A 14,278-nucleotide genomic window follows, 5' to 3' on the forward strand; every position below is an offset into this window, starting at 1 on the left:
AGTTACTTATGTGAAATCAGCCAAGGTAGAAAGAAGTATTTACATCACAGAAATTTGCAAAGGCTGCATGTCAAGGCTTGGTTTTCATCACCAGTGAGCTCGTTTGTTAAACATTTTCCATCACTCTGACACCTATAATCGTCCAACCACCTCCATCTATCTATCTATCTATCTATCTATCTATCTATCTATCTATCTATCTATCTATCTATCTGAGTTGGCAGTCTCCTGTATCCTAGGCTATTCTGTGTATCAAGATTGACTTTGAACCTCTGATGTTCCTGCTTCCACCTCTACTTCCTAAGTGCTGGGATTACAGGCATGTACCACCATGCCCCACTTATTCAGTGCTGAGGATTGTACCCAGGGCTTTGTGAATGGTAGGTGAGCACTCTACCAAGCCAGCTATTTTTCAACATCAAGGCTCTCCTAGAAAATTTGTACCAATTAATCACCACAGGAAAGCTAGGTTGGATTAGAGTCTCCAAATCCTAGCTCAGAAGTTTAAATCCCTGCTACCATTCGGCTTTTAGTGTATCCTTCAGACTACCAGTTATTATTTTGATGAGGACCTTTGGGTTAGCAATAGTAACCTAGTAATCCAGAGTAAACTAGGACATAGAACGCTGACTGTATCTGCCCATCCTATAGCATGGAGTGTGCCCTGCGGAAGGGGAAAGCATATGAGAAATTATTTCCAAGCATATTTATTTCACTACTTCTGAGCTTTAGATTGTTGTTGAATTTCTTGCCGTGTCTGTTTGTAGACCAGCCCTTTCCTGTTTGTATGTGCCTTCAGTACCCCAAGTAAGCATTCTTTTTCCAAGTAAGCATCACTGGGCAAAGTGTTTGGGGCTTCCATTTGTCATTTCCAGAATATAAACATCTGTCAGTGTGAAATGGGTTAGTTATCAAATCAACATGGGAGGAGCTGAAAGAGCATCACATGATATGAATGATGAGGAGGGGGGTCTCTGAAAGAAGGGGGTCAAAATGAGCCTCACTTTAGCACATTAACTTAGAAGGGGAAGGCTACAAAATAAGGATGAAAGGCTAACCTTGAGGACGTAATCTAGCTTCTAATCACATTCAAATATTTGGTACATCAATCTGTGCTTGGAGTTCAGTAAGAGCTCAAAGGAGGGGCTAGGGAAAATAGGTCAGTCAGTTAAGTGCTGGCCATCCTAGAAGGATCTGAGTTTGATCTTCAGAATTCTCAGGACACCCACCCCAAACCAAACAGCAGAACAAAACAGAACACAACAGAACAGAACACAACAGAACACAACAGAACACAGCAGAACACAACAGAACACAGCAGAATAGAACAGAACAGAATAGAACAGAACACAGCAGAACAGAACAGAACACAGAAGAACACACCAGAACAGAACAGAACAGAACAGAACACAGCAGAACACAACAGAACACAACAGAATAGAACAGAACAGAACACAATAGAACATAGCAGAACACAACAGAACACAACACAACAGAACAGAACATAACAGAATAGAACAGAACACAGCAGAACAGAACAGAACACAACAGAACACAACAGAACACAACAGAACACAACAGAACAGAACACAACAGAACAGAACAGAACACAACAGAACAGAACAGAACACAACAGAACACAGCAGAACAGAACAGAACACAACAGAACACAGCAGAACAGAACAGAACACAACAGAACACAGCAGAACAGAACAGAACACAGTAGAACAGAACAGAACACAGCAGAACACAGCAGAACACAACAGAACACAGCAGAACAGAACATAACAGAATACAACAGAACAGAATATAATATATGTGCACTTGGAGTACCAGGACTGGAAAGGCAAAGAACAGACACATCTCTGGGGCTAGAATGATTGGATAGCTCCAGGCTAGTGAGAGACTCTGTCTCTAGTACAAGGTGGACAGTAACGGAAGGAAACACATAAAGTTTGGCTTTTGACCTTTGTAGGCACATGTGCATACAACATTTCCACCCCCTCACCCCAAAAAGAGCTGACAGAAACAGGTTGTCTCTTGTTGGAATGGATATTTATCAAAAAAATTAAGAAAAAAAGAGGCTTATCATTCTGAGAAAACAGAAGGCTAGGAAACACTCTATAAACCAAATCATTCTTGTTGATAGAGATTGTTGCCAATGAGATCTGCAAGGATCCACACCAGCATCAGAGAGATTATGATGCCATTCCCAACATCCAGATGCTCCCTTTGGTCAGAAGTACAATTCAACCCAAAAATTTACCATTTCAAAATCCCTCACATATTGCTGTAGCCCCTTTACAAGGTTATGACTAAAAGCAGAGCCATCTGAAATAATCATTTATGAAATTACATGCAAATAGAAGAAATCATGTCCAAATTGAGGAAAATGACCAGTGTTTTTTTTTTAATTCAGTCTTTGAAAAATAGCTTTTAAAATAAGTGCCATGCAACATTCACTGTTTTCTTTTCTGGTTAATGAGGAGCAAAATGTGCCCTCAGGAGCAGCAGCCCTAGAGTTCAAATGATCAATGCATTTGGAAAAATTTCTTACCCTGCATATTGAACTTCAAGTCTCAGGAGGAAGGATTTTTATTGTGCTGTAAGAATGTTACTGCCTAAAGGGCTCCCTTGTTCTAGGAAGGATTGTTAAAATTAAGACTAATTACAATACAAATCTAATCCAAATTTTCCAAAATTTCAGAAAAAATGGTGGTTTAGTCTGAAGATTTGAACTTAATTCTACCCTTTTCAGTATCTGAATTTATCATTTACGCATCGCCTTTGAAATATCACTAATATAATAGATTTCAGCTTAATCTTGCAAGAACTAATTATTGGCACCAAGATTTACTCACGGCACATCTTGCTTTTAACTTGCTTATAGCATAACCTTTTCTGCTTAAGCAGCTCCTCTGGTGACATTATCACCGTCTCACTGTGCTCATTCTTATATGGGATTGCAGCCCGCTAGGAACTGGAGGAGGCACGCACGTCTGCTTGACTTGTTTTGCGCTAACATAGAGCAATCAATTGCTCTGGTGTTCCCAGCTTCTCTTCCTCTTACTTTCTCTTCCCTAGGTTCCTACCTTTCCCTTATAGGTGTGAGACAGATGGTCACATGGTATTAGATAAACCAGGTCCCCTTAAGGCAGCAGGTGCTTTTCTTGTCTAGTGTGTGATGATCAAGAAGGTTACAGTGGGGATGCTGGCAGCTAATTCTGCCCTGTGTTTTCCTTTAGGTCAGTCCACTCCATCCCTAGTATATACTATAACGGTGAAATCTTTTTGTGCTGGTTGAGAAATAGCTATTGCTCAGAACTCCATAACACACAAAGACTACTTTCTCCATGTACCATCCTGGCTTCTAGTACCTCAACCTGATACAACCCCAGATATCCTTCTCCATTGCCAGTGTGATTGATTTCTGGCACAGGTAGGGGCTTTGGAATTTATGCGGTGATTTAAAAAAAAATCTTTATACTTTGCTTGTTTCTCTTATGTGATTTGAATCTATCCCTGTATGTATTTAGAAGATTAGTCAAAATAATAGTTGTTGATGTTATATAACTGCTCCCTTTTCTTCTCCTCCCCATAGACTACTCCATCAGCTATGGACCATGGGGACTTTGTTGGAATCCTTGGGCCTCAGTATCCAATTGTAAGATGGAAAATAAGCATTGACCTTGTGGGGTTCTGCAGATGTTCACGTGAACTTCTGCACTGGTAGTGTTCCTGACAAGTTAACTTAGTCTTCATTCATTACAACTATGTTTTTGTTTTCTATTGATTTCAAGGTTGGAAGTCCATTGTACCTTATTTAATCCTATCCAGTTATCCAGTTATTTGCATTCAAATGTCAGTATTTAGTATTCCTGCTTCTTCTGAACTCTGATTCAAGTATTCTTGGTAGAGCTACTCCAGTATCTGATACAGTTCAGATTTAAGTTTGTTTGGAATCTTTGCAGCAATTCACAAACCTTCCACTGCTTAGCTGGGTCTTACAGTCAATCTACAACTTTATTTCTCCACACCCAGTCACCCTTTCCTAGCGTTCATTCATTTCCTTCCTTCTGAATGTGTTTCTCTTGATTTTAATTTTCTACTTTAAGACTTGCATCTATTCTCCTTGCCTCTGAACACTGCAAATAGCTAGACACTATTTGTCTTGTTTCTTGCTATTAATAAAATTTAGAGTCTCCTGTCTCTGGTTTTAGGACTCAATTTCACCATTGTTTCTTGGGAGCCTTTTCTTTTCAATTGGGTTTTACATGACTCAGAGGCACAGACTAGAATTCAGACAGCGACGGGGGGTGTCATGGAGGGCTTTTAAAGGCCAAGCATTTGTTGAGAGATTACAAGGAGTGTGGGCTTTTCAAAATATGAACGCAAGCGAGAGAAAGACTTTTAAATCAATAATAAAAATGAGAATGTTTGCTTTACAAATGGCTTTATCTTCACATCTGATGCTTATGCAAGGTATTTAGGCTAGATTTATTTATTAATTTTTTTAAATGTATCACATTAGCAAAACTTTCAAATGTCATAGTCAAAACAAAGATGGGCAGATGGTCTGCTGATATATTAAATGGCTGGTAGAAATACATGTAGTATTTCAGAAGGATATGCTTTTAGGGTATACTTGTTGTGAGTATCAGAATTGTGATGACACCCGGCAGGTGAGGCCACCTAGTTCAGTAAAATATCTGAAATAATGACAATATCAGTAGGAGGTTGGGAATAGTTACTTACGCAAGCATAGGCTTATGAAGTTTCCTAAAATGTTAATTTGAGCACGAATCTCTTCATAAACTTAGCATTCTAATTGTTTTCCTAAGTCCAGTTTCTTGTCTTTGAACTGAAGGAAACTATGGTTATGAGTGAGAAAGATACCTTGGCCTGGATCTTTTCCTTCTTGTGCCCTGGTTTGGACTTGTCACTGCTTTAGTTAGGATGTCCTCCATCACGAGTACTACTCAAACCCATCTGCTTCTTGTCATTGAACATCTTCCAGGAACCCTCTCCCCACCTGGCTTGATTCAGAACTCATATGGAGTCCAAAGACCCTGCGATGCCCATCCTTCTATTCCAGCTCCCTTTTCCTACGCCTAGTGTTTGTCTAAGTCTGCCCATTACTCTGAAGTTATTACAGCAGTTTGCTAGGTCATCTTCAAAGGGAACGAGCTTAGAAGTATTCCTTGAATGTTTCTGAAGGAAGGCCATTGGAGAATTAATTAATTCATTGATGAGTATGATACAGGCCTGGCAAACATCCTGTGCTGACCCCAGTGGCCAGTTGATTGATGGTGAGGTATGCTGACTGCCACTGCCTCTGCTTGGTCACACGGTCTGTTCTGAGGTGGGATTGTAGGCACAGTCACAGAAAGTGCTGCTAGGATGGCCACGGTGTGTGCTCAAATAAAGGGGATTTTTCTTTATTTATTGCCATATGTGCTGTCAGGACATCTTTTATTCTACTTCCATTTTGTCTCAGAATGGACGATTGTTTTGGTTTTTAATTTCTCTCTCACGGTAGAAAATTTTCAGTGACTTATGACCACTTGAAATTTAGACTCTAAGTGGAATTCCTAATAAGCTATGCTTCTGTGTTCTTAATTTGGTGCTAATGCACATTGCACACTATCAGACGTGAGGGAGCTAGAATGCAAGCTGTGTAGGCAGACCTTACCTGTCTACCTCTCTGCTTTGTACCCTGTGATGGTTAATCTTTATTGTCCACTACATAAGACTTGTAATCACCTAGTAGAGACACCTCTGCGTGGGTTTGTGAAGGCATTTCCAGGAAGTGTCAACGAAGGATGAGATGACAGTTTCCTCCATTGGAAAGTACCTTCCAACAGACATCCCAGGTATACAAAGGTCCAAGGAAAATCAGTGTCACTCATCTGCTTGCCTTAGCTTATTGCTGGTGAGTGTGTCCATCTCTGTTGCCCATGCTGCCATTCTCCACTGACGTCAGCATCTCATGCAGTCTCCTCCAAAAATAGACTGGCTGCATTCAGTGACTCTCTAGAAAACGTTCAGACCTTCATTTTGTTTCGCCGTGACAACTGAGGCATTCAACGTTGTGGACTGAGGGTCTAGAGGGTTCTAGGCATCTGCAGTGTGCAGACTGTCATTGTTGGACTACCTATGAGGTGTAAGCCATTCTAGCAAATCCCCTTTATAATGGAGAAACATTCCATCGGATCAATTCCTCTTAGAGAACTCTGCTGAAAATACTATAGTACTCAGCATGCATTCACACAGCGGTGGCTTCTCTTGAGGTATCCAGTAAAGGTCATGCCTCTTGCTACTGGAATTGTGCCACTGTAGCATCATCTCTGGAAAGCCTGTGGATGTGGAGGAAGGGTCAGTTTTCCAGAGAGCCTTCATCTTTGAGGGAGAGCTACTTTAAAAAGCTCGTACTTAAAGTGGAGGTCACCAACTCCGTGTTATTCCTGTGCCTCAGACAATAGATGTTTCTCTTTCTGGCAGCTCCTCTGGGAATTTCCTATTTAACTTGCTCATACCCATTAACTGTGAGCTACTATCAGCTGGCTTTCATGTCCATTGCTGGAGAGAATGGCTCTGTAGTGACACTGATAGCTTTTCCAGACTCGAGGGCAGGAAGAAAGTGAGACTTTGCACTTCTGAACCTACGTCTGTAAACACCACCATTTATATATTGTGTGCCAATTTTACTGTTTAATATCATTTTCTTTCCATGTAACAATCAGAAAGCAATAAAAGACTGCACAGAGAAGCTAGTGGGTTTTATCCAAAGGCTAGAAATAAATTATGTTTCCTTGAATTTTCATCGTGTAGACCTCCTGATTGGAAACTTCAGGATGAATCACAAAGCAGTCAGCTCTTGCCTTACTTTTCTTTTCTTTTTTTTTCTCTTCTTTTCTTTTCTTTTCTTTTCTTTTCTTTTGTCTTCTTTCCTATCCTTTCCTTTTTTCCTCTTCTTTTCCTTTTTAATACTCTTCCATTGTCTTCTCTTCTTCTGTATTTTCATTTTCTTTTTGTCGTGTATATGGAGTACATAGGCGAACAGGCTCATGTGTTTGTGTTACCAGAAGGTGATGTTGGATGTCCGCTTCTATCATTCTCCACTTTACTTCTTTTTGAAATGGCCTCACTAAAGCCTGGACCTTGTTGATCTAGCCAAACTGGCTTGTCAGTCTCTCCCTTTGCCCACCACAATTCTGTCTCTCCTTCCCCAGGTATAGGGGTGCAGATGTGAATCAACATGCTTGATTTTTACATGGATGCTGGGAATCGAACTTAGATATACAGCTTGTTTAATGGGTAGTTAATCAACTGAATTCATTTCCCCAGTCCTGTCTTTGTTATTTGATAAGGTTTTCTATGAAGACCAGATGGCTTAGAACACTCCAACTTCTGGTATCGGACTCAGGAGTACTTGAAAGCCTGCGGTCTATTTTTTTTTTTTAATGCAAGAACCTCCCCTCTTCCTTTTTCTCCTCCTCTTTCCTTTCCTCTTCCTCTTTCTTTTGAAACCTACATTAAATGAGGCACCCCTCCACTCTAGGGCATACTGTAGTTGTTATTATTACTATTATTATTATTACTGGAGGTAGTAATAACAGTAGACTTGTAACTTAGTAAACAAAATTCAGGATTCTATAGTGATATTTTAGTGTGTGTGTGAGACTAAGCTTTGTCCTCACTTCTTGGTGACTGGTACATTCACCTGCTCATGGAATACCCTGGCTCACCTGATATTCAGACACCAGTAGGCTTGTTCCTAATTAATTGTTTTGTTTTGTTTTTTTTTTTCTTTTTTCTTTTTTTCGGAGCTGGGGACGGAACCCAGGGCCTTGCGCTCGCTAGGCAAGCGCTCTACCACTGAGCTAAATCCCCAACCCCCCTAATTAATTGTTATTAATAACATTATAAAGTAACAGAGATGGCCATATGTATTAAACCTAATGAGGAAAGCCATTATGATCATAGCACAAAGTGTTAGCATCCACAGATCTCCAGAAAAACCAAGAATGTTAAGCCTGCTAGATTCTCTTTCCAATAGGAAAGAGGAAAACCTGTTCTTCTACCCAGAAAGCTGGGAATTGGAGGTGATTAATAGCCTGGTGATCTTTGTTATCTGTTGGGCCAGGCCATATCAAACTTCTACAACCAGGACCAGAGGTGGCTAGTAATCTAAATGACCCTTACAGCCAGGGGCTTCCCAGGCTTCCACAGCCAGGACTGGAGTTACTTAATAGTCTAAAGGACCCTACATTTTCCGTATAGCCAGAGACTCCCCCAACATCCCACATCCAGTACAGAGGTAGCTATTAGCCCAAATAACCTTTGTACTATCTGTATAACCTAGGTCACCAGGTCACACCCTTCTTCAGTCTTTTAAGTTAGTACAGGTTGGCTGTGTGTAGAATCCCTCTTTCTTGGAAAAATGACTTGCACCCTGAATTGAGCTTCAATGTAATTATACTTCTTAGTATAGCAGGGCTGGTATAACACTGGGACTCCCTCCCCCACCCAATTATGCTATGTTTAAACCTGTGGAGAAGAAGCTGCCCAAGATCAGACTGCCCAAGTCTGATCCAGATTGATGAAGTCAATCTGAATAGAGATTTTATTTCCACCTCTTCCACAGTTTGCTTCCCTTCCTGGACATTTGCGGGGTCTTCCCATGCATGTGAGATCTCCGAGAAGTTCAATGCTTTATTAAAACCCCAGAATTAATGAAAAACAAAACAGACCCAAATAATACATCTACCACCCCAGTTTAGGAACATTTCCTTAATCTTGCTACCAGAAAATTTAAGGAATTGGTTTACAGTTGGGTTGCCAGGTGATATTGGGGAAGTCAGAATCTTTCCTTCTGGGTTCTTGACCTCATTATTAGAAGAATTTAAGACTGGACTCAGTGGAAACTCAAGGACCATTTTACTAGCATTTAAGAGAAAACATCCACGGCAGGTAAGCTGTATCAGCAGCTGCCTGGAGGAGGAGAATGGAGAGGAGACAGGAGAGGCTGTGCCATTTGAGTTAAGCCAGCCTTGGAGGTAGGCCAGTCACAGAGTAGACAAAGACATGGTGGGAGGAGAGCCAGACACAGGCGAGCAAGTCCAAAACATGCTTAGGAAAAAGAGAGAAAGAGGGAAGGTGAGTATTACATGTTCCTGGGACAGAAAAGCAGGCTGACTTCTCATGTTGTTGGCTCTAAAAGGTACGGCATGAGAGGACAGCCATTCTGGGAAGGAAAAGTACATTATTTCATTAAGGAGACAACTACTTCATCTACATCTTTACCATGGCTCGGGGTGAACCCATCTTCCTTGGGGTATTCTTGCATTCCTGAAATGTGGTCTCTTAGGCAGGCCCCTGACTCAGCCCCACTGGAATGTTAGATCTCCATTTCTTTGTTGTTGTAATTAAACACTGTGAAGGAGAGACCACTGAGGCGTTCTGGAAAGGAAAAGTAGACCAGAGATTTTATCCTTTCGTCTAGAAGGAAATATTTTTTCCTTGGTGGGGACTTTACTGATGCTGTATCAGCATCAAGTTTGGGTGTTTCCCAAGGCTTGGGATCTTAACAGAAGGCCCCTATTGCATGAGTGAGGCCCGATGGCATCACTCCTACTTCTGTCTGCATCTACAATAGGATCTCCACTTCTGAACTGGAAATGCATCTGCTAGACACCTCACCAGGAGGCTTCTGCTTGGCCCCAGAGAAGAACCATGTGCTGGTTAGTTTTTGTCACCAAGTAGAGTACTGGGAAAAAGAAACCTCAATTGAGAAATTGCCTCCATTAGATGGGCCTGTGAACACGTCTTTGGGGAATTTTCTTGGTTAATCATTGATGTGGGAAGGTTTAGTCCACGGCAGATAATAGCTAGCACTCCTGGTTAGATGGCCCTGGGTTGCATAAGAAAGCAGGCCTGAGAAAGCTATGAGAGGTAAGCCATAAAGCAATAGCCTTTCATGGCCTCTGCTTAATTTTCTACCTCCAGGTTCCTGCTCTGACTTCTACCACATGTTGTACTATTACTTAAAAGGCTAAGGTTAACTAAGCTTCTTCCTCACCAAGTCACCTTTGGACATTGCTTGATCACAGTTACAGAGAAGCAAACCAGAACAGCCTACTTACTACTTCTGTTCTTTGTACCCGTGGTTCAGGCTTTCTGTACTGAACATGCTTCAGTCCCTAAGCTGTGTGTATTGTTCCTGCCTCATACACACACACACACACACACACACACACACACACACACACATATATATGTATATATATATATATATATTTGTCTCTTACCCTATTGCCAGCATTAATAATCATATATGAAATGTTACTTTATTTCATAAGTATTTTTATTTTTCCTTAGTCAATACAGAGTACCTACTATGTGCTGGGTGGTGATTTTGGCTTTTTCTATTGTCTCGTTAGATGATGAAATGTGCCTTACTTCCAATTGTGTGTGTGTGTGTGTGTGTGTGTGTGTGTGTGTGTGTGTATTTGCGTTTCTCACAGTCTTTCCATTTTTATAAATAAGAAGGTGATTAATATGTCCTTTTCTACATTTTGTTAGATTTCAACAGTAGAATCGCTGGGTCAAAGAGCACGAATATATTTATGGTTGTTCGTATATATTGTCACACGGATTTCTAGAATGTTTCTATAAATGTACACTGCTATGGCTGCTTTATGAAACTATTAATTTCACTGGATCCTCACTGGCATTTACTTTTACCATTCAGGACAGCATGGTGGCATAGACCTGCAATTCCCCAACCCTTGGGAGGCTGATGCAACAGGGATTTCCAGTCTGAGCTCACTCAGGAATACAGAGCAAGTTCTGGGCCAGTGTAGTCTACCTTGTAAAGCTCTGCTTCAGAAGTCAGAAACCAAAACCAAAGAAAAAGGTTAAAGGAAGGGAAAAGCATAGTGTTTTTCCATGTTTATCAAGCTGCATTTTGTTGTTTAACTGGGCAAGGCTGGGAGGGTTTGCATGGTATGTTATCAGCCTGCATGTGAATTAGTGCATTGGGTTTGTGACCTGTGCATGGTCTTAGGGTGACCTGGCCCTTCATGCTATGGTTTGTGTCCTTTCCTGGGTCGCAGGCTAATGGAACAGTGATATTGTTGTGTCCACTTCCAGAATGACGCTAATGATCGCCTTCCCTTCTGCTTTAGAAAGCAGCTGTGCTGGAGCCAGGACACCAGCCTGCAGGAACTGCCAGCAGGGACAAAACCCACAGTGGCAGGAAATTACCCTAAAAGGGTGAAAATTGAGAAACCACCCATAGTACAGCTCGTTTCCAGGATACGCTAGTACCTTCACGCTTAAGCAATTATTCTCTTAGAATCAATTTGGTGGTTCTTAAAAGAATAGGTGTTTTTTTTTTAACTTGAAAGGGGTTCAAGGGAAAAAGATAAAAGCTTGGAAAACATTTAATTTTGGTTTATAAAGCAGTCATTCTTCACCATTGAACAGGAAACGTCATTCTTTGACACTTTTCCTTGTTTTTTTTCTGTTTTGTACCAAAACAGATAGTCTCCTTTTAGGCTCCACGTCTTTGTGCTCAGAGGGATGCAGATACCTGTGGAAGAAAAGGGCTAATGGTGTTTTATTCATTTGCAGGGAAAAGAATACACAGAGACTTCTAGGCTACTTAAAGCCATGGATGTCTGGTGCCAGTGTGGTAGCTGTACCACAGGGAGGGGAGTGTCATGGAGGATGGTAAGTGACTGCTGCTTCAGTGGTTGAGAGATTGGTGTCTGCGGCCAGCTGCTTCCAGGCCGGAAGTGCAGAGCTCTTCTTCCCCAGACTTTGTCTTTTTTATTATGTTCTTTAAAGTAACACAATAAAGTTTAATGTGTGTGTGTGTGTGTGTGTGTGTGTGTGTGTGTGTAATTTGGGTATGTATGATCTTTACATAGTTCATAATTTTCACTTACTTGATATATCATTTCATATGACTTACTGATCACAAGGGACTTGGTGAGTATAACATACGTAGGGCAAACAGCCTTGTCTAGCATGCCCATAATGTGGTAGGTCAAGAAGTCAACAGTACAAATATACACGAGCTTTAAGTAAACTATAAAATAATGCTCAATCCATTTTAGAAACTTATTAGAGGTATTCTAATTTGGTTTTCTATTGCTATGAAAAAACACCACAACCCAAACAACTCGGGGAGGAAGGGTTTATTTGGCTTTCAGGTTAGAGTAGAAACAAGAGCAGGAACTGCAGCCAGGAGTTTGACGCAGAGACCATAAAAGAATCTTGCTCCTTGGCTTCTCAAGACTCACATTGGCCCACTTTTCTTATATATCCAGGGTCACCTGTCTAGGGATAGTAGAGCAGTTAAAGGGCTTTATGTCTCAATACAGACATACTTGATCACTCATGTTCATTTCTCTTTTATTCACAGTAGCCAGCAATTGGAAACAGCCTAATGCCCATCACCTGAGCAGTGGATAATGAAACTGTGGTGCATCTATACAATGGAATATTACTGAGCTATTACAAGGCATGAAACTATGTAATCTGCATGAAGATGGTTGGGGTGAGAAATAATCACCCTTAGTGAGTTAGCCCTGACCACGAAAGACAATCATCATGTGGATATTAGATTTTATAGATTTCTGTAGATATTTGTGTTTTGAACAGAATAATACTGAGGTTAGGTAGATAGTAAGTGACCTGGAAGGAGGAGAGGATCTTCTAAAGAAGGGGAAATAAAAAAGTATTATAAAGAGATAAATATATATGTATATATATGTATATATATGTATATATATGTATATGTATATATGAAATTTAACATATGGAATTATATATTTAGTATATTCAATATATATTGAAATATATATTGCTCAACTCACCTAGCAACTAATTAGCAATGTTCTAATTTGGTTTTCTGTGCTATGATAAAACACCATGACCAAAAAAACTCAGGGAGGAAGGGGTTTATTTGGCTTTCAGGTTAGAGTGCATCATGGAATCCAAAGCAGTAACTGCAGGCACACACACACACACACACACACACACACACACATACACACGGAATTTAAATGGAGTCACCATAGGTCTAATGAGGGACACAATGCTCCAAGTAGGCAACTTTGCTAAGCAAGATGTCCAGTGCCAGGAATGTGTTACATCCCTATTGAGTCTTCTGTTCAAACAGGATTCCACACTGACCCATAAAACATCATAGGCTATGGCCAAGGCTGTTAGTGACCCTCCACAACTTGGTAATGAGGCCCCATTGTGGAAGAGACCACTTTTGTCATTGAACATGGAGAAACCAACAGGTGGCCAGTAGAAGCTTCACTCCTACCAGTTAGCATTCAGTGTTGGAAAGTACTCTGTGGGCCACGGGAGAAAAGTAATCAGTATTGTCACCCACCTACGAACCCCGAGACCTACCACCTTTTTCTTTTTCAAAATCTTTCTCCCATTTAAACTCCGACAAACTGGTCACCCAGTCATCTATCTCTCTTTCACTTACCCTCTTTTTTGGTCTAGGGAATACATCTCAGGTTGACTAAAGAAACTGGAAAGCACTGTAAAATTTATAGTATTTATTTTTTTAAATGTAATTTATTCTATGTTCTTTTTCAGCACATGAAAAGTATGTTAAAAATGGAAACATCTTTCCCTTCATTTGGAAGAGTAAAAGCTCGTACTTGGCTGGAAAATGACATCTAATGGAGGAGGATGATAATTGGTGCTGAGTAGAAAGCTCCAAGGTCAGGCATGACTCCTCCCTGCTCTGTGACACTGCGTCCTTGGCGTAGGACAGGAGGTGTTCAACATCTCTTCATAAAGGTCAGCTTTCTCTTTAGTCCCTACAACTCCCCTCCCCCTAAGCAGCAGCCTGCTGGTAGTATATTCAGCAAGCCTGATTTGATCATATATAAATATTCCGAAATTCTCTTATTTCAAATAATTATGAATCTCCGTTGAGGTAAATGTTGTTTGGGGGTTTCTACCTCACCTTAGGTCATTTAGTTTCCCAGTAAAAAGACACAAAATCTTTATATTTATAATAAGCCTTAAAGCATTAGAGCTGGGTGGATGTCAACCCCCAGGCCATTTTATCTTCTTCTCTGTCAATAACCCCAAGATATCGCTTGCCATGTCCCGCTTGGGCCACTCCTACTCCAACAGGGTGACCGTCATGGCTATGTGCTCATGATCTGCCTTCTTCTTCCTCTCTCTTCCCTCTCTTCGTGGTCTCTGCCTCAGACCCAAAGCCAGAGAACTAAAG

General features: G+C 40.8%; 1 long non-coding RNA gene across 1 annotated transcript; it reads left to right on the forward strand.

Annotated features, from left to right (window-relative positions):
- Nucleotides 1–11,643: 11,643 nt before the first annotated feature.
- On the forward strand, nucleotides 11,644–13,846 carry LOC116897880. Its single transcript, XR_004387628.1, has 3 exons — nucleotides 11,644–11,736; nucleotides 12,434–12,568; nucleotides 13,630–13,846. It is a non-coding gene; the product is annotated as an uncharacterized LOC116897880 (long non-coding RNA).
- The last annotated feature ends 432 nt before the right edge of the window (nucleotides 13,847–14,278 follow it).

The sequence above is a fragment of the Rattus rattus genome, chromosome 4 (assembly GCF_011064425.1).
Source record: "Rattus rattus isolate New Zealand chromosome 4, Rrattus_CSIRO_v1, whole genome shotgun sequence".
In the NCBI taxonomy this organism is placed as follows: domain Eukaryota; kingdom Metazoa; phylum Chordata; class Mammalia; order Rodentia; family Muridae; genus Rattus; species Rattus rattus.